At 50.8% G+C, this 16,718-nt stretch overlaps 1 long non-coding RNA gene and 1 other non-coding gene across 3 annotated transcripts; both read left to right on the forward strand.

Moving 5' to 3' along the window:
- Nucleotides 1-11,885: 11,885 nt before the first annotated feature.
- Nucleotides 11,886-11,960, forward strand: LOC127024230 (small nucleolar RNA R38). The gene has a single exon (XR_007767540.1). It is a non-coding gene; the product is annotated as a small nucleolar RNA R38 (small nucleolar RNA).
- Nucleotides 11,961-12,043: 83 nt separating this feature from the next.
- Nucleotides 12,044-15,880, forward strand: LOC127024031 (uncharacterized). Of its 2 annotated transcripts, XR_007767515.1 has the most exons (5): nt 12,044-12,129; nt 13,177-13,266; nt 15,168-15,238; nt 15,525-15,649; nt 15,813-15,877. It is a non-coding gene; the product is annotated as an uncharacterized LOC127024031 (long non-coding RNA). The 2 variants fall into 2 exon arrangements; XR_007767514.1 differs by having other exon boundaries at nt 15,525-15,880.
- The last annotated feature ends 838 nt before the right edge of the window (nt 15,881-16,718 follow it).

Raw genomic sequence — 16,718 nt, forward strand, 5'->3', positions numbered from 1 at the left:
GCCCTGAGAGCAACTTCAGCATCCAGGGTGCAGCGGGCGGAGCTGAGCACATTGGAGGAGCCGAGTTTCCAGATGCCTCACAGCATCCTCCCAAAAAAAGAGGTATCCAGCTTCCCTAGCCCCTGCAGGCCATCTCCCCCCCCTCCCAGCCCTTGCCTAGGCTTTCTGCTTTGCTCTCAGCATCTCTAGCTCTGCCCTGCCTGCCACAGGGTCACCGCCTGCAACTCTGTCACCGCACAGGATTGCTTTCCCCGTTTGGCAAAAGAAAACAAGAAGCCAAAGGCCTGCAGGGGCTGTGAACTTGCCTGTCATGTTCTCTGACAGTATCAAAACCTTTTGCTGCTTGTGTTTTTCCCAAACTGTCACTGCTCATCCCACCCGTTGTTTAAACTTCTGATCCTGAAAGCTTCCCTGAGCCCTCTGCAAAACAAATGGAGAGAGCATGGTCTGTTCTCCAAGGGGATCAGACACCACCTCAAAAGCAACAAGGCTGACAATGCCAGAGCTTCCCAGAGCAGGTACAGGCAGAGCCAAGCATGCATGCCTGCGCTGTGTGGCTGCCAGAGGTGGGAGGCAGGCAGCCTGCTAACCCCTAGCTTCTTCCTCTCCCTCAAACTGCTCAGTTCCTGCTTTTTGGCTCGGGAGAGGATGAAAGGGAAAGGAAAGGGCTCGGCCCTCCTGTTTGCTCTCTGCTGAGCAAAACTGCTCTCCTGCCCCCCATTTCTCCTATTGCTGCTATTTGCTATTTGACCTGAGCAGCCCAGAGGAATTCTAGTCACGGTGCATTCCTAGCACAGCATCGGTTTTCTAGAGGAAAACGGGAACAGCTGCCAAGAAACAAATCTTTCCTTGATGCCTGGCACTTCTCACGGGTGGAACGAAACTTCTTGAAACCCCAGGGGAAAAACCACCAGAGCTCAGCTGCAGCAAAACCCATCCCACTCCAGCCCGTCCCCTCTAGGGATTTTTGCAGAACGAGGGGGCTCAGACAGAGACTAATGAACATCATGATAGCATCCATACGGTACCGCTTTGAAAGCTTTGAGTGAAAGAGGAGCTAAAGAGAGATCTCTTCTTCGGCTGAAGGCAGAGTACTGTGGGAAAGAGTGCACTCTGGTTGAACCCCTCCAGCCCCAGCATCCAAGTCCAACTCTGCCAAGTGTCCTCCTACCTGTCCAGGCCTGTTGTGCCTATTGTAACTGGGCAGGATAGAGGCAGATAGATGGTGCTGATATGGGACACGCTGAGTTCACACATGCCTTCCTGTGAAAGAGCTTTTGAGGCTTGTCAGGTCTAAGTGAGGTTTGTCCCCAGGAGCTGTGAGAAAGCCTGGTGCTATCAGAGTCAGACTAGCGAGGAGGGATGCACACAGGGGTTGCACGGGCTGAGCTGGATCTCGGATTTCAGGTGGAGGTGTCTATGTCCACGGGATTGCTGCGTGCTTGAATAGCAGAGCTGACAAATGTACATAACCCCTTTCCCCATGAAGGTTAATATCTCCCCCAGGTATCAATCAAATGTGGGACAGAGCCTGCCATAGTCTCTCTGCCGTGCTCATGAGTTTCTTCTCAGATTGCTGTGGCTCAGCAGGGTTTTCAATGGAGGCTAAAGATTGATGTACAGAGTCTCTGGTTGCTGGGAGGATTAAGGAGCACAGCAGCTCAGGTAGCTGATGCAGTCAGGCAGAGCTCCAGCAATGCTTCGGGAGCAGCAGCATTACTTGGGAACAGGGAGACAGTCAGAGATAGCCAGAAGGGAATTGAGGAAAGACTTTCTGGAGGCCTGGGACCAGCTGAGACACACAAGCAGCCTCAGAGCACATGGTTTCTTGGCCCTTTCAGCTGAAGGAACACCACTTGCTCTGTGTCTGCTCACATCTTGAATGCAATAGATAGAATAAGGTCAGAAATATTGGTGACCCAGTTTCTTGGAGGGCTTATACCAGCTGACACCTGGTTTTTGCTGGTAACCAGGTTCCACCCTCAGTCATGATGCAGAAGGCAGCCTTCAGACAATATCAAGGCAATATGCTTTTTCTTGCTCACTCTGATTGAGACCAAGGTTTATCCTGAAAGTACCCATTGCCGTTAATGCTCAGCAGTCTCAGTATGATAGCAATGGGCCTGATGGAGGTTCAGCTTCACCTTCTCAGTGCATCATTTTAGCAGGATATGCTGGAACAGGCTCAGTCAGTAGCAGTACCAGCCAATAACTCACACCATCTCAGTGGTTCACTCAAGTAAAGGCACTGTTTCTCCAACTGTGAGGATTTTTAGGCATGAAGCATGTAGAGTTCACAGCTAGGACAGATGTAGCCCTGATCTGCTAAAGCCTAAGGCAGTGACACCAGGTTAACCCCAGTTAAGATGCACTTCGGTTTTCTGTGAAGGTAACATGAAGTTCACATTGCAACACGCATCACATCCTCGGTCACTGAGAGTCCCGGGAGATTGCCGTGAATGCTGCAGAGTGACGAGAGCTACTGACTGCAGGCAAGTCATGATGGCACTTTAGCTTGTAAGTTGAAGATGGCAGAAAAGTCTCATCCTTGAAAAAGCAAGAGTTCATTTGTGATCCAGGCTTTCAGGCCAGGTTTACATAGCAAGCCAGTCTCAGCAAGACTAGACTGTTTCTTGGCTATACCAGGCTGTTCTGTCATAACAACACAAGCAAAGTCCACTGTCACAAACACCATCTGCTGAAGAGGAGGAAGGTTTCACACTGTGTCAGTCTCTTTTACCTCAGTGTAGGTTCCGCACAGGAGCTGGCTGAAGTTAGAAAAGCAGAGGAGACCCCAGCAACAGCTTTTCCTGGTGCTGTCTGTGGGCAGTTACTGATTTGACTAGAACAGGACTTCAGAGAGGCAGGACAGCACACAAGCAGGCCAGTCCCTCACATCACACTTCAGGCTTTGGTTGAAAGCAGTATCAGGGTTTTCCCCCACCAAACTGCATGAAGCCCCAGGCAACAGAAGCAGCCCTGCTCAAGAGCTAAGCCAGCCCAGCTGAGCTCAGTCTTTCTGCTTTGGATCAGGCCACTCCAGCAACAGAAGTAGCAACAGCCAGGCTGGGACTAGCTGTATGAGGAACCACTGCATAGATCTTCCCTCCCGTATCTGCACAGAGGTACAACCACACGCAAGTCAGCAGCAAGGTCAGCTTCTTAAGCCACCCAACAGGTATTTGAGCTTCTCTGGAAACAGCATCTTCAGATCACAGCTCAGTACCATTGTCAGACTGAACAGCTGAAGCAGGAACATAATTCTAGAGACTGTAGAGCAAATACAGCAGATCAGAGCACATTTCTATAGCAATACAGGTTGCACACACCAGTCAAAGCAAATCATAGCAGAGACATCTCACAGCAGAAAGCAGCTACCCAGCCACGAATGCTGAGGTGATATATACCCCCCAGCTTAGCGTGGGGCGGAGCAGGATTGGGCCAGAAGGAGACTGGGGTAAACACAAGACTGGGCAGGAGCAGAGCAGGTGGGACTGGGCAGAAACTAGCTCTGACTGGGGGCTGGCGACCAGCTGAGACCTCAGGCAGGTTGGTGGGGAGTACAGTCCTCCTCTGCTCCCCAGGGACCTTGTTCTCCTATGTCCTCCTCATGGATGCACCCTCATTTTCCCAGCCCAAAGTCTCCCCCATGCTGAGAAGGATGCCCCCCTTCCGCTAAGATCCCACACAGATGATGGTCCTGCTCCAGGGCAGATGCTCCAGGGCTTGGGATCTGGGACCCAGAGCAGCCACCAATCTCCAGCAGCCTGCAATACCCAGGGCTTCAGATCAAGTCCCTCTCAGCCTGGAGCCAAACCAGGATACATCTCCAGCTCTTCAACAGCAAAAAGCTGAATTAGTTGAAGTCATGTTGCCAGCTGTGTATCTAAGCAGGAATTACACAGGGTTTCTGCTGTGGTAATGCACCAGGTGCCGGCAGTGCTACCGAGGCAGATGAGGAAGGAGGGGCAGTGGGCTGGGAACTGGGAGCCTCCATCTCCTGAGAGAGGTGCTCAGGGGAAAGAGGGGGTCCTGATTCCTGCCTGGCTCACATGCAGGCAAGGTACCCCAGCAGTCAGCCAGCCCCCAGCACCTTGCTCCTTTGAGCTCCCTGGCTCCTGCTGAGCTTTGATCACCGTGAACCTTAGGTCTGGGAAAGAAAAACATCATTGGGAGCACTCACAGCCACTGATTCCTTGCATAGATGCCCTGGACGTGAACTGGGATCCTACGGCACGAGGTGCTGGCCAAACGCAGACATCAAAGGCGGCGCCTGTGCCAAACTGCAGCCTCTTGGAGGAAGATGTTAGGGAAGCAATTATGAATTTGGAGCCTCCCAAAGCACGTTAGCAGCTGGATCCTCTGGATGAATAAAACCCTGCCAAAAATTAAGATCTGTTTCTGCAAAGCTGAAACAGCAAACTTGTTTGTCTTTCCTCCTTCCCCTCCCAACCATGTTGTTGTTTTAAACATTTACAGAGACCTTTATACTGTTTAAATAATGATTTGGGCAGGGGGGGACGACGGACTGTTTTCACTTTTTTGCCAGCTGCTCCAAGTCAGCAGCACTTCAGACACAACTTCTGGTAAATCAGGTGCTGTGGTTTGAGACAGCACCACCCACGCTGTCCTGGTTACCCTTGCCTCAGTTGGCCTGCCCCACAGTTGGTCTGGCAGAAGGAACCCCCACAACCCCCCTAAGCCTCAGTCATGCCCCCACCAACTGCCAGGGAAGGGGGTTACCCTGAGACTGGTGAGCTGCAGCAGCTCCCTCTCCTCTGCAGGCTCTGCTGTGTGTCTGTGCAGGAGGACTGCCAGCAAAGGCAGCCCCTGGTTTGCTAGATAAAGGGGTGTATGTCCAGCTCCCACCACGCAGCCCCCCCTCTAACCCCCCAGCAGCACTCCCCAAGCCACAGAGCTTGCACACAGGTGCTGGTGCACACATACGTGCCAGGCAGCCGCGGTGGGGCTTTCTCCCCCTGACACGGCGAGGAGAGGTGGAGGAGGATGCCGCCACGGCTGAGTTCTCCCATCCATGAGCTCAAGTGCAACGGAAGATCAGCCATCTCCCGCGGTGCGTGTTCTCCCGCCCACCTCCTTCAGCAGCACGGCTGCTCGAGATGACAGCTGAGGGGAGAAAGGAGAGCACTTGAAATGTGCAGGGGGAGAGATGGCTGAAGACAGACCAACCTTTATGCAACAGCAGAAGCATTAGGTCAACAGCAAAGCAGCAGTACATGTGTTGGTAGTTAAATCAGAAAGAAAGGCACGTGAGTCTCTCCCTTATGGGCAGGTCTCCAAGAATTTGGCAGTTGTGTTGGGCTGATTGAGTTTAATTTGCAACCTGGCAGAGGCTGGGGGGAAAGGGAGTGAAGAAGGCTGTCGAGGAGAGCTGGAGGCTTTTTGCAGGATGTTTGGACTGAGTGAGAGGACAGAGAAGTGAGTACCAGACATGCTGTGGAAGCAGGATGTGGGATAGAGAAAATTTTTATACAGTCAACTGTGGGCTAATCCATGGGAGGCTTTGGAGACCATAAAAGCCATCTGCAAGTGGATATATCACATTCTGTAGGAAACTAGTGGTTTAAAACAATGCTACCCTCACTCTTTGATCTCTTCTGAAGACATCAGACTTGGGAGCCTGAAGAGAAGGGAAGGATAAATAGATCCATAAGTTCTGCCCGCACAGGCAGGATGGGTAGGAAGGACCATTCATGGTCTCTTCCTGCACAAGAACTCAGGGCAATCAAACAAAACTAACAGGAGTCAGACACAGCACAAACGAAAGGAAACTGGTCCCTCTCGCAGCACGGGCTGACCTGTGCAAGCCCTCCCCACAGGAGGGAATGGCTGTTACAGGTTCACAGGGGAACTGGGCAAGTTCATGGAAAAGAAAGTTAACAAAATCTCCATTGCAGAGAAAACCCATTAGTGGGGGTACTGAACTGATGTCTGGCTCTCAAAGTTCGCACTCCTCAAATGGCTGGTGCCTGGGAAGGTAGTGGGTCCTGAAATAATGTGACCTTTCATCATTTAAACACATTCTTTCCCACTAAGCAATGAAAGTAGCAGAGATGATACTATTCTCAAAAGTACCTCAAAACAATTACCTCCTTCCTCTGGTATAAACAATGGGAAGCAAGAGGTGAGCCAGAGATACGGCATTTGCAACTCTCCATTTTCAGTCTTCAGTAGGAAGAAGTGTTGGCAATTTGTATTGTGCTCTGACACAACCGCTTGACCTCAGTGCAGCTTATGCTAATTACTTGCAAGAACATGCTTGTTTGCTCTGTGCGTGCCTAGCATATTTCTTGTATCTAAGCTTGATGATAGATGAAATATTGCGTATACGACAGTGCAGATTGGGTTGACTGAATCAACAGCTGGTTGGCCAAGTAATCCAAGCAAACAGAAATACTCTTTGTGATAAAAGAAGACCTGAGAAGTTCCTCATTAGTATTGTGTGGATATTTTTATACCAGCTCACTCCCTTTGTGCTTACCATGCCTTTAATCTCTCAGGCTGACACAGAAAATAGAGAGGATCCATCTCTTTGCCCAAAGCAAGGTCAATTCCCCATTCCTGGTAACTGCTTATCTAGCTTGGCCTTAAAGACCTTCTGCGACGGAAATCTTACTCCTGGTTTCACTAGCTTTACAGTGTTAAGTTTTTCCTACTATTTTTGAGTGCATTTGTGTAGCTGTACACATCTTCCATCTCTGGATATGCTCTGAGGATATATATTTTAATTAAACATATTCATCCATGAAGAAGCTGGATTCCTACTGCTATTGTTCAACAAGTGCATATGTCTGGCCCCAGGATTTATCTATGCATGCACTGCAATCGGAACAATTTGTTGTGTGCTCTCTGTTCTGATCGGCTCCTCCAAGGAACGAAGCTGTGAATGCAATCTGGCTAGCTCTGACAAGACGGTCACTTTGCCTAGCTGGGACATCAGATCTGAAGCAATCAAGTCAGTCCGTCAGCTTGTCTCCATTCCCCTGACATGATCTTCTCAAGCTCCATTCCCTGTTGCACTTGAAGACAGTACCTTAAGACTGGTTTTGTTGCACTGTGCCCAAAAGTCAGTTGAGGAAAGGGGGAAGAAGTGGGAGGAACAGCTGAGTGGCTGAAGTTGCCATTTCTTCTGCTGTTCAGCACCATCGGGAGGAGGAAGGGGAACCTTTTCTGTTCTCCACCTCCAGGAATCCCTATCATAGCCCTGCCTGCAGATACCACCATGCTCCCAGAAAAGCCATCCCTTCATTGCACAGATATTCTGTAAAGATAAAGCTCTTGTTATTGAGTGTACAAGGTTCAGCCTTTAGATAGGCCCCAGTTACAGCAAAGCGTTTCTGATCCTGCTAAAATTCTACATAAGCACACAGGACATGCTGAAGAGGAATGGGTTTAAGCGTGTATTTAACATTAAATGGAGGCTTAAGAGCTTTGCTGCTGGGAGAAGGGAAGGACATTTTGTTTGCAGCATGCCTTGTCCCATGTGGGAAGACGTTGCTTGTCTGCTACTAAGCTCCAAAGAGCCTTTGTGGTATTTCTTGGGACTGATTTGAAGCAGCAGACACCAGGATCTGGGACCTCGTGGCAGGCTTTTTTTAACACTACAGATCTTTTCTCTCAGAAGTCTGGCACCTGAAATACCAGCAAGAAATCTCCAGCCGTACCCCAAGGGACTGTTCTTTGTGCACTGCTGTGCACACAGCATACGTAACAGAGACAAGCATCAATCCAGCTACCCTCTGCACCTCGGTGTCCCCTCATGCTTCGTACGCTCAAGCCATGCAGGGGGCTGGTGCCTGCCAGACACAGTTAGCAATGGGGGACTAGCTTCTTAATGTGTTCAAATACCCTGGTTGCTTCCCCCGGCCATATGTTGAAGATAACCACAGCGGGGCATCTCTGAATGAACAGATGCTTTGTTTCTCCAGGCTTTGTGGAACCCTGTCTGTAGGGTGGGACCAGGACGGGCAGAGGGGGAAATCAAGAGGAAATCACATTGCTGTCAGTAAGCATGGAGAGTTTCTCCCTGGAGGGACTTACAGGTAGCCAAGAGGGCAAATGGGTGGGAAATTGGGAGGAGACCTTGTCCTTCAATTTAAGCATGGGACCAGAGCCCAGCTGAAGTTGGAGAGGTTCTGTCATTGATTTCCATTAGTCTTTCCACCTTTCCCTTCTCTGTCACATATTCTGCCCATTCTCCTGTTATCTGCTCTAGGGATAACCAAATACGCTACAGCACAGCTCAGACTTCTTTGTAGAGGGTAATGCTGTGGCTTTGCAGGACAGCTACTGAACCGCCTTGAGAAAGCAGAAAGATGGGAGCTTAATGTCGCATACGATTTGCTGGAGGAAGCAATTCCCTCCAGATCCTCTGCTGGGAAGCTGAGAGCAGCCCCAAAACGTTCACATGTAGAAGATCTCCATGCCCTTTTAATAGCTTTCCTTACTTGCTCAACCTTTCAAAGACTGGAGCAAGAAAATACCGTAACTGATGGAGATCAGCCACAGGAAATCTATCAAAATTATGTCCAAATGGCCTTTGGGAGCAGCATTGCAACTGCCCGAGGAAGGAGAATGTGTTCAACCAGAACTGTTCAGACCAGACTAACTTCCTTCACCTCCCTAGGAAGGTTCACAGACTCTTCAGAAGAGCCACCATGTTCTGCTGACCTCTGGGAGGCTTTGCCTTGTACTGCAGCTCCCGGGTGAAGTTTGCACGCCGAAGATGTGTGTGACATGGACGCCCTCTAAAGGGAAGAGCCGAGAAAACTTAAGCCCCACACAAGGGAAGCTGCAGAGATTTAGGAGAGCGTGGGCATGGGCGAGGCAATAGCCATCTCTCTTCATCCAGAGTCTTCGTTCTGCCTCCAAAATACGCTTGGAAACATTATCTATGCACTGCAACCATGAATAATTACAGCCAATCTACTGCACAGTTAGCTCATGCCATTCTCCTGAGCTTTTAATTGTTGAGTCAGTTCATTACTTGGTACCTGGCAGAGCTTATCCATTTATAGGCACAAGTAGACAGTTACTCTATGGTCTGAGCAGCTTCCACCCAAAAATCAAGATGGTGGCAAATCCCTCAGCACATCCAAGTCTATGTCTTCTCTCCTTCCAGGATCTGAACTTTGCACAAGGGGGGATTTTAGTTGTTTTATTTAAAAAGAAACTTATGTCCCTTGGGGACTTAAAGGGCTAATTCTAGTTGCGGGAGTTTATGTATTTGCTTATTTGGAAAGCTAAAAGTAGTCAGGCAGATTGCCAGCCACATCTTCACAGAGCAAAGGCCGCTGCAACAAAGGCTGCGTTAATTACTGCCGTTCTGTATCATCATCTGCCTTCCCACCAGGCCAAACACTGGTGCGACAGGCTCCTGCGGGGCAGGAAGGCGCTGAAGCTCTCTCATGTCCTCATGCCAGAGCATGGGACTCGCTGCAGGCAGCTTCCTCCGGGCTCCTGCCCAACCTGCCCGGGCAGCCTGCTAGGCTTTCTGCAGCTAGCAGGGGGCTGGGGAAGACCTCATAGTCAGCCACTTATGTTGGAAGCCGCTTATTTTTAACAGCACATTGGCATCTCTTTACAGCCTTCCTGCACCACTGTAGAAAAAAAAAAAGTGCCTCTTGCAGTCTGTTCACTTTTTAAGAGACACTTTTAAGAAACAAGAGGGGCCATTGTGGAGAGCAAAGGACTCACGAGTCAGGTTAAGTCTATGCTCCGGAAAAAAAAAATTACCACTTTCTAAAATAGAAACAAGGCCAGGAGGATCCAGGCACTGAAAATAAACATGAAGTCACGCTGCCTTTCCCTGGGAACTTGACTGCTTTGCCTGGAGAGGGGCCTCCCGGAGCACAGGGCCGGCCGGTGTGGGCAGCAGCGCGGAGCCATCTCCCTGCCATCGGAGGGAATCCAGGAGCAGAGAGACACCGAGCTCCTTGGCAGCACTTCCCTCCAGCTCATGGGACTCAGCTCTTCAGGATAACACGAGGTGGTGTTTTCACAGACTTGGCAGTCCAGGTGGCCAGGTCAGACAACAGATGAGCTGGCCATGCCATACAACACCAACATAGGAAGCTTACTCGGGCTATTGCAGTGGGGAACTGGACAACTTTCCATAAGTACATCTTCGGTTCAAACGCCCCAAGGGACTGTGAATCCCCCGCTTCTCAGACATTTCAGGGGTGACACTGGTTAAATACGAGGCTTTCATCTGTACTCAGACTTCTCTGCTTTCCGACTCAGGTTTGTCTGCTTTCCATTTCCAGTCACTGGAGCTTTTCACCACAAGGGTGGATAAAGCTTTGGGGCAAGAAAGTGGATATTAACTATTCTTATTTTTCCTCCCCTTGGTTCTGTTTACACTTTGTTACTGTTCATAAGCTAAACAAGATCCTATAGATTTCATGGCAGGTTTTAACAGCAAAGGACAATCATAGTACATACTGGAAGCATCACATATTCAAAGCACGGCACATATTTTTACTAACTAATCCCTAATCTCCAGCTAATTAGTCTTTTTGAAGTGTGCCCCTTCCTACATGACCTAATGCTTGTTCAGCCTTTTGAAGCATTTAGCACACCAAGTACAACCATGCGTGTCTCCCTAGCAAACTGGGCACATGAAGAATGAATAAATGCAATTAATGAGCAGCATGACAGTGCAAAAGCTCTGTGTATGGAGCCCAGGCCCAGCTCTGAGCTCACGAGCCCGTATCGCTGAGGCTGACCCCATCCACCTCCACGGCTTCCCTGCATCGGCTGCTGAGCCCTCGAGTGAGGCGACAGCCGCAGAAGCAGCCTCTGGAAGAGTCAAGCCTCACCCTAGTGATACATTACACACACCTATTTCTTTGTCTTTCTCTTATTTGGCATCTCCACCCAGCAGACACAGGACGGAGTGAAGGAGCCGGCCCCGCTCATGGCTCCTGTCAGAGGAGCCCTGTCCCCCAGACACCCACTGTCACACCCCAGGCCCCCCCCCACGCCCCCGGGGGCCAGCCCCGAGGGCACGGTGCCTCGGCCGGTGCCGCCGGCCGTACGGGAGGGGGCGGCGGGGCTGAGCAAGGCCGGCGATGGAGGCCGCGGCCCGCCGCTGAGGGACGGGACTACATTTCCCATGAGCCCCCGCGCCTCTCGCGAGGCTTGGCGGGCGAGGCGGGCGCGCAGCCCGCCCCCTCCGTCTCCGCGGTGGCTCCGGGTCGGCATGGCGGGAGGGCTGCAGGTGGTGAGTAGGGTGGACCGCCATCAGCAGCCATCCGCGGGCACGGCGGCCCCGAGGGGCGCGGGGACAGCGGGAGGGGGAGCGGGGCACTCTTGCGCGCCTCCGAGACTGCCTATAGGGGTGCGGCGAGGCCTTGATGTCTGCCTGTGGGGACGTGATGGTGCCCCCCACCCCCACCCCGCCATGGTGGGTGGAGGGAGGCAAGGCCGGGCTGCGCTGGGACCCGCGGCTCCTGCTCGCCGCCTGGACGGGGCTCCAGCCCTTACCGTGCGGGGGATGCACAGCCTGGCCCGGGCGATGCTCGGCTCACAGATTTTGACTACGCTTCTACTGATTCTTCCCCAGCAGCGCCTGTGGGAGAGTATTTAATGCAGCAGCTGGTATAGCTCAGCCTGCGCGTTGCCATCAGTACAGTATCGGGGCTTGTCTTTAAGAACCGTGCAAGCAGCGAGGTTTAGCGGGCTGAGCCTGCATTACCCATCACACTTGACCGAGTACCCACGCAGAAAGAGGTCAGCGGAACGAGTCGTACCCACCAGGTGTCGTTGCTGCCCGGGTGAGGAGCGCACAGGCCACAAAGCCAAGAACAGGCTTGAGTTTTTTGGGATGTCCACGTGTGGTGCAGGTTTGGCTGCTCTGGAAGCTGAGCTAGTGATGATAAAGTTATCCCTGTCTGAAATTAATCTTTCCTGTGTGGAAGCATGACTCTGAGGCTCAGCATTAAAGACACAAAGGTAAAAGAATGGTCTGTTACATGAACTAACTCTCTGTCCCCTTCCTCTGTTTCAGAGCACAGCATGCTGTCAAGCAAGGGTAAAAACACTCACCTGCCTGGGAAGCTGATTCCTTCACTGGACTGACAGTAAACCTGCACCAGCTGCATGATGGTGAGAAACATCAGCATCTGTCTTGTCACAGTCTAGTTTTCTCACTGCACTATGGAAGTAAGACACATCCTACTGTGTCAGATGATATCCTTCTGTGTCCCAGGGCCTACTGGGAGGAGATATAAAAGCCCAATGGCTTGATTAATGTAATTAAGCCAATCAAGGCTGTAGCTTTGTTGCAGCTGCCACCTGAGTGTGCAGCCCTGTGCTGCCATGGAGCACAAGTTGAAAGGCAGCACAGAGTGAATGGGAATTTTACTCTTGTTGGTGCCCAGTAGAGCACCTGCTTGTCAGCGTGGTCAAAGATGAGCAAGAGTAGAAGGGATTAGAAGTAGGAGGGATTGGATGACAGCCCGTTATGGAGACACTTGACACAGCTCATCTCATAACTGTATTTGTCACAGAAATAGACCTAGTGAAAGAATAATTGTTCTGTTTGCCTACCTGGAGGTGCACTGGGACAGTTCCAAACTTGGATCAGGTTGCTGGGGGTGGGGAGGTGTAGTTCACATACACCAAAGGGTCATCCTAGAAAGGACACACCCTGAATAATCCTTCCCCTGAAGGGATGTGCCTGCCTTAGGTCTGCTTGAATGCATTTCTCAAGAGAAACGCATAGACCATTTACATCCTGGATGAAAGGATTATTGTTGTGTGCAAGGAGGGAGTTGGGTTAAGATGTTTCTGTATGCTGATGAGGAGGATGTCTGCTTGAAACAGCTAAAAAGCATCTAAACTACCACGAAGTCTCAGAGCTGGTGGGGTTTTTTTCTAAGCAAGGATCTAAATAGCATCCACCTCCCAAAGTTTCTTGTCTCTGAGTCAGACAACTCACTGGCAAACATACTCCTTTGTCTCCGAGGGACAGGTTTCTGCTGTGCTAAGTTTGTGAGACAAAAATTGCCTGCCTCTGAACGTAAAACTTCCTGTCTTTAATGCTTGCTCTGTGACCCAGTGCTGTTTTTTTCAGAAGGCGTGGAGAAGAAATGAGTGGAGGACAAACTTTATTCGAAGTACTATTGCTAATAGTGTTCAACTTGTATTTAGGAGGAAATCGTCCTGCAGAATCCTGGGGTTGTACTGTTGCCCAAAGACAGCTTTGGCAAGAGGGCAGCTGCCAAGTTGGGCTTCAAGCTGGTAAGAGAATGCTTCAGTATTGCATGTTGCTCGTTTTTAATTTTTTAATTATATGTCAGATCTGTAGGCAGCATGACTCATCTGCTGAGCAGAATACCTAGTCTTTGAACGCTTACCAGGAAAAATACTAGTCATCAGGAAGAACCCTGGTCATCAGCATGTCGGCATCTGGGTGTCTTTGCTGTATGTAGTTTTGTAGAACTGGAGGAGTTTATATAGCCAAGGGCAGGAGACAAACAGCCTGTGATGTGCTGTTATCCCTGTCTGATAACTCAGCTGTGAGGGAGAAACAACTGTCCACTGAGGCTTATGTATTTCACATTAATGGGTCTCCTAGCCCTTGCAAAGACTCAGATGACACAAGTGGCACCAGTAGGGCAAGAGCAGCATCTCTTCCCTTTCCTCCTGCCCTTGCTATGTGCAGCTGCAGCGCAAGCACTGTCCCATGCACACAGGCTGTTCAGCAGCCAGCTCTCCGGAGCCCAGATAGGGCAAGGCTCGGTACAGGGACTATAAGCGCTGCCTGCTGTTGTCATAGCACAATTTAGATCTGTGAAGAGCTTTTATGTTGGTTATCCAAACAGTGAGGCACAACAGCAGGTTGAAGGGCAGATAAGAAATGCATTTTTATCTCATGTATTGGGTTTGCCTGGCAAGGTTTTGGTAGCGGGGGGGCTACAGGGGTGGCTTCTGTGGGAAGCTGCTGGAAGCTTCCCTTATGTCTGATAGAGCCCATGCCAGCCGGCTCCAAGACGGACCCGCCGCTGGCCAAGGCCGAGCCCGTCAGCAACAGTGACAGCGCCTCTGGGATAACTTATTTAAGAAGGGGCGGGGGGGGGGAAATGTGCGGCAACAGCATCTGGAGAGCGGAGCGAGAACATGTGAGAGAAACAACTCCGCAGACCCCAAGGTCAGTGAAGAAGGAGGGGGAGGAGGTGCTCCAGGCGCCGGAGCAGAGATTCCCCTGCAGCCTGTGGGGAAGACCATGGTGAGGCAGGCTGTCCCCCTGCAGCCCATGGAGGTCCACAGTGGAGCAGATATCCACCTGCAGCCCGTGGAGGACCCCACGCTGGAGCAGGGGGATGCCCGAAGGAGGCTGTGACCCCGTGGGAAGCCCGCGCTGGAGCAGGCTCCTGGCAGGACCTGTGGCCCCGTGGAGAGAGGAGCCCAGGCTGGAGCAGGTTTGCTGGCAGGGCTTGTGACCCCGCGGGGGACCCACGCTGGAGCAGTCTGTTCCTGAAGGACTGCACCCTGTGGAAGGGACCCACGCTGGAGCAGTTCGTGAAGAACTGCAGCCCGTGGGAAGGACTCACGTTGGAGAAGTTCGTGGAGGACTGTCTCCTGTGGGAGGGACCCCACGCTGGAGCAGGGGAAGAGTGTGAGGAGTCCTCCCCCTGAGGAGGAAGGAGCGGCAGAGACAACGTGTGATGAACTGACTGCAGCCCCCATTCCCTGTCCCCCTGTGCTGCTGGCGGGGAGGAGGTAGAGAAAATCGGGAGTGAAGTTGAGCCCAGGAAGAAGAGAGGGGTGGGGGGAAGGTGTTTTAAGATTTAGTTTTTATTTCTCATTACCCTTCTCTGATTTGATTGGTAATCAGTTAATTTCCCCAAGTTGAGTCTGTTTTGCCTGTGACAGTAATTGGTGAGTGACCTCTCCCTGTCCTTATCTCGACCCACGAGCCTTTCGTTACGTTTTCTCTCCCCTGTCCAGCTGAGGAGGGGGAGCGATAGAGCGGCTTTGGTGGGCACCTGGCCTCCAGCCAGGGTCAACCCGCCACATCTCACCTGATGTACAGTCATTGAACACACAGGCTGTAACAGCACTTTGTCTCTAGGTAGCTGACAGCTGCATTCTGCTAAATAATTTCACGCTTTATTTAACAGAATTTTATTTGTTTGCAGAAGATCAATAACGTTCACTGACAGGCTGAACCGGCAAACTTGATGACAGTGGACTTCCTTAAGAAATCAAGGTTGGTATGCAAAAGGGGAGGGAATGGTACTACGAACCAGCGGTCAGATTGGTTGCTCTGTCGGTACAGCTGTGTTCCAAGTAGGACCAGTCACTGGGAAGAGCACGTGGGGCTTTTGGCTTCCAAGGAGTAAGGGGAAAAAAAGTGAAGAGGCAGCCTGATGATAAAATAGGAAAAGTAAAAGCTGCTCAGTGCTTTGAGAATAGAGAGGGGCAGGAATTGTTTCAGCACAAACTTTTTTAGGAAAGCAGTTACAGTATTGCTTTGTGGTGTCTCCCAACTCTAGAGGCAACAGAAGGAAGATTGTTCTGGAGTGGGTATCGCAAATGGCCTCGAAACTGTAAAATGGCCACCTGTGTGTAACTGCAGGCTCCTCCTCGCCGCTCAGTGGTTGCTGCAACCGCGTCGTGGGTGAGTTCGCAGTAAAGCCAAAGAGGATTTGGGTACTAGTGCTGTTGGCTTGGAGGGGAGCAAGTTTTTGTCTCCTGAGACCTGTACTCTCGATTAAACAGTGCGAATCAGGAACTTTTCAGCTGACAGTTGCTTTGCTCTGACACTGTCTTTTTTCCACTAGGACCTGACCTACAGCTGGCTGGAGGAAACAGTGGTTCCCTCCTGTCTTCTGTTCCAGAATAAAATAAGTTATGGAAAATCTTGGGAGTTGAAGTTTTTTGTTAGGTTTTTTTTTTTTAAGGTTATCTACTTGAACAGAAATGGTTTTGAGCAGGTAGAAAGGATTTTGGGTTACAACGCTTTCTGAAATTCAAGCAGTTGTGAGCTTACCCTTCATAGCAAAACCTGCAGACGCTGAAAGTTGAAGAAAAGCAATTCAAGGTAACAGTGTGACAAAACTACTTATGGCTAAGCTAGGACTGGTGACAGAAATGGTTCTTGCGGCCTGTTTAGAAGCTCAAAGATAAGGGAGAAGAAGTGAGAGGCAGTAGTATAGCCATCAGGTTCCCTGTCTGGTAAGCCCTTAAAATGGAGGGTGTTTAACTCCCGGGCTAGGCTACACCCTTGGCTAGAAAACCTCCCTTTTTGAAATGGGAAAGGAGGGCGTGCGTAGTAGTTCCTGATGTGCACAGACAGCTCTGCCCATGAGCTGGACGGGATTCCTGGCAGGATGCTGCACTGCGGCAGCACTCGTTTTTAAAACCTGTTCTTTTTGCCCTGTGCGTCAAGGTGCTGCTGACGGCCATGTTCAAACTCACCGGCATGGGCTGTGCCGAGGCTTGGCCAGAGGTGGTTTGAGGAGGTTTTGGTACTGTCTTGGTCAGGTGATGCGAGGATCAGGCTCGTTCTTGTCATGAAAGAAGTTTTGCTGAGTGCTTGCGCATAAAAACCAGGCCTGACAGGCTGCCTTGGTACCATTGTAAGGGGGCTCTGATGCGAACAAAGGTTAATTTGAAACCTGGGAACACAAGACGGGCTCCAAACTAGAGATTACATCTGAAACAGGCTTACAGACTAACCTGTAATG

This window comes from Gymnogyps californianus, chromosome 19 (genome assembly GCF_018139145.2).
Source record: "Gymnogyps californianus isolate 813 chromosome 19, ASM1813914v2, whole genome shotgun sequence".
In the NCBI taxonomy this organism is placed as follows: domain Eukaryota; kingdom Metazoa; phylum Chordata; class Aves; order Accipitriformes; family Cathartidae; genus Gymnogyps; species Gymnogyps californianus.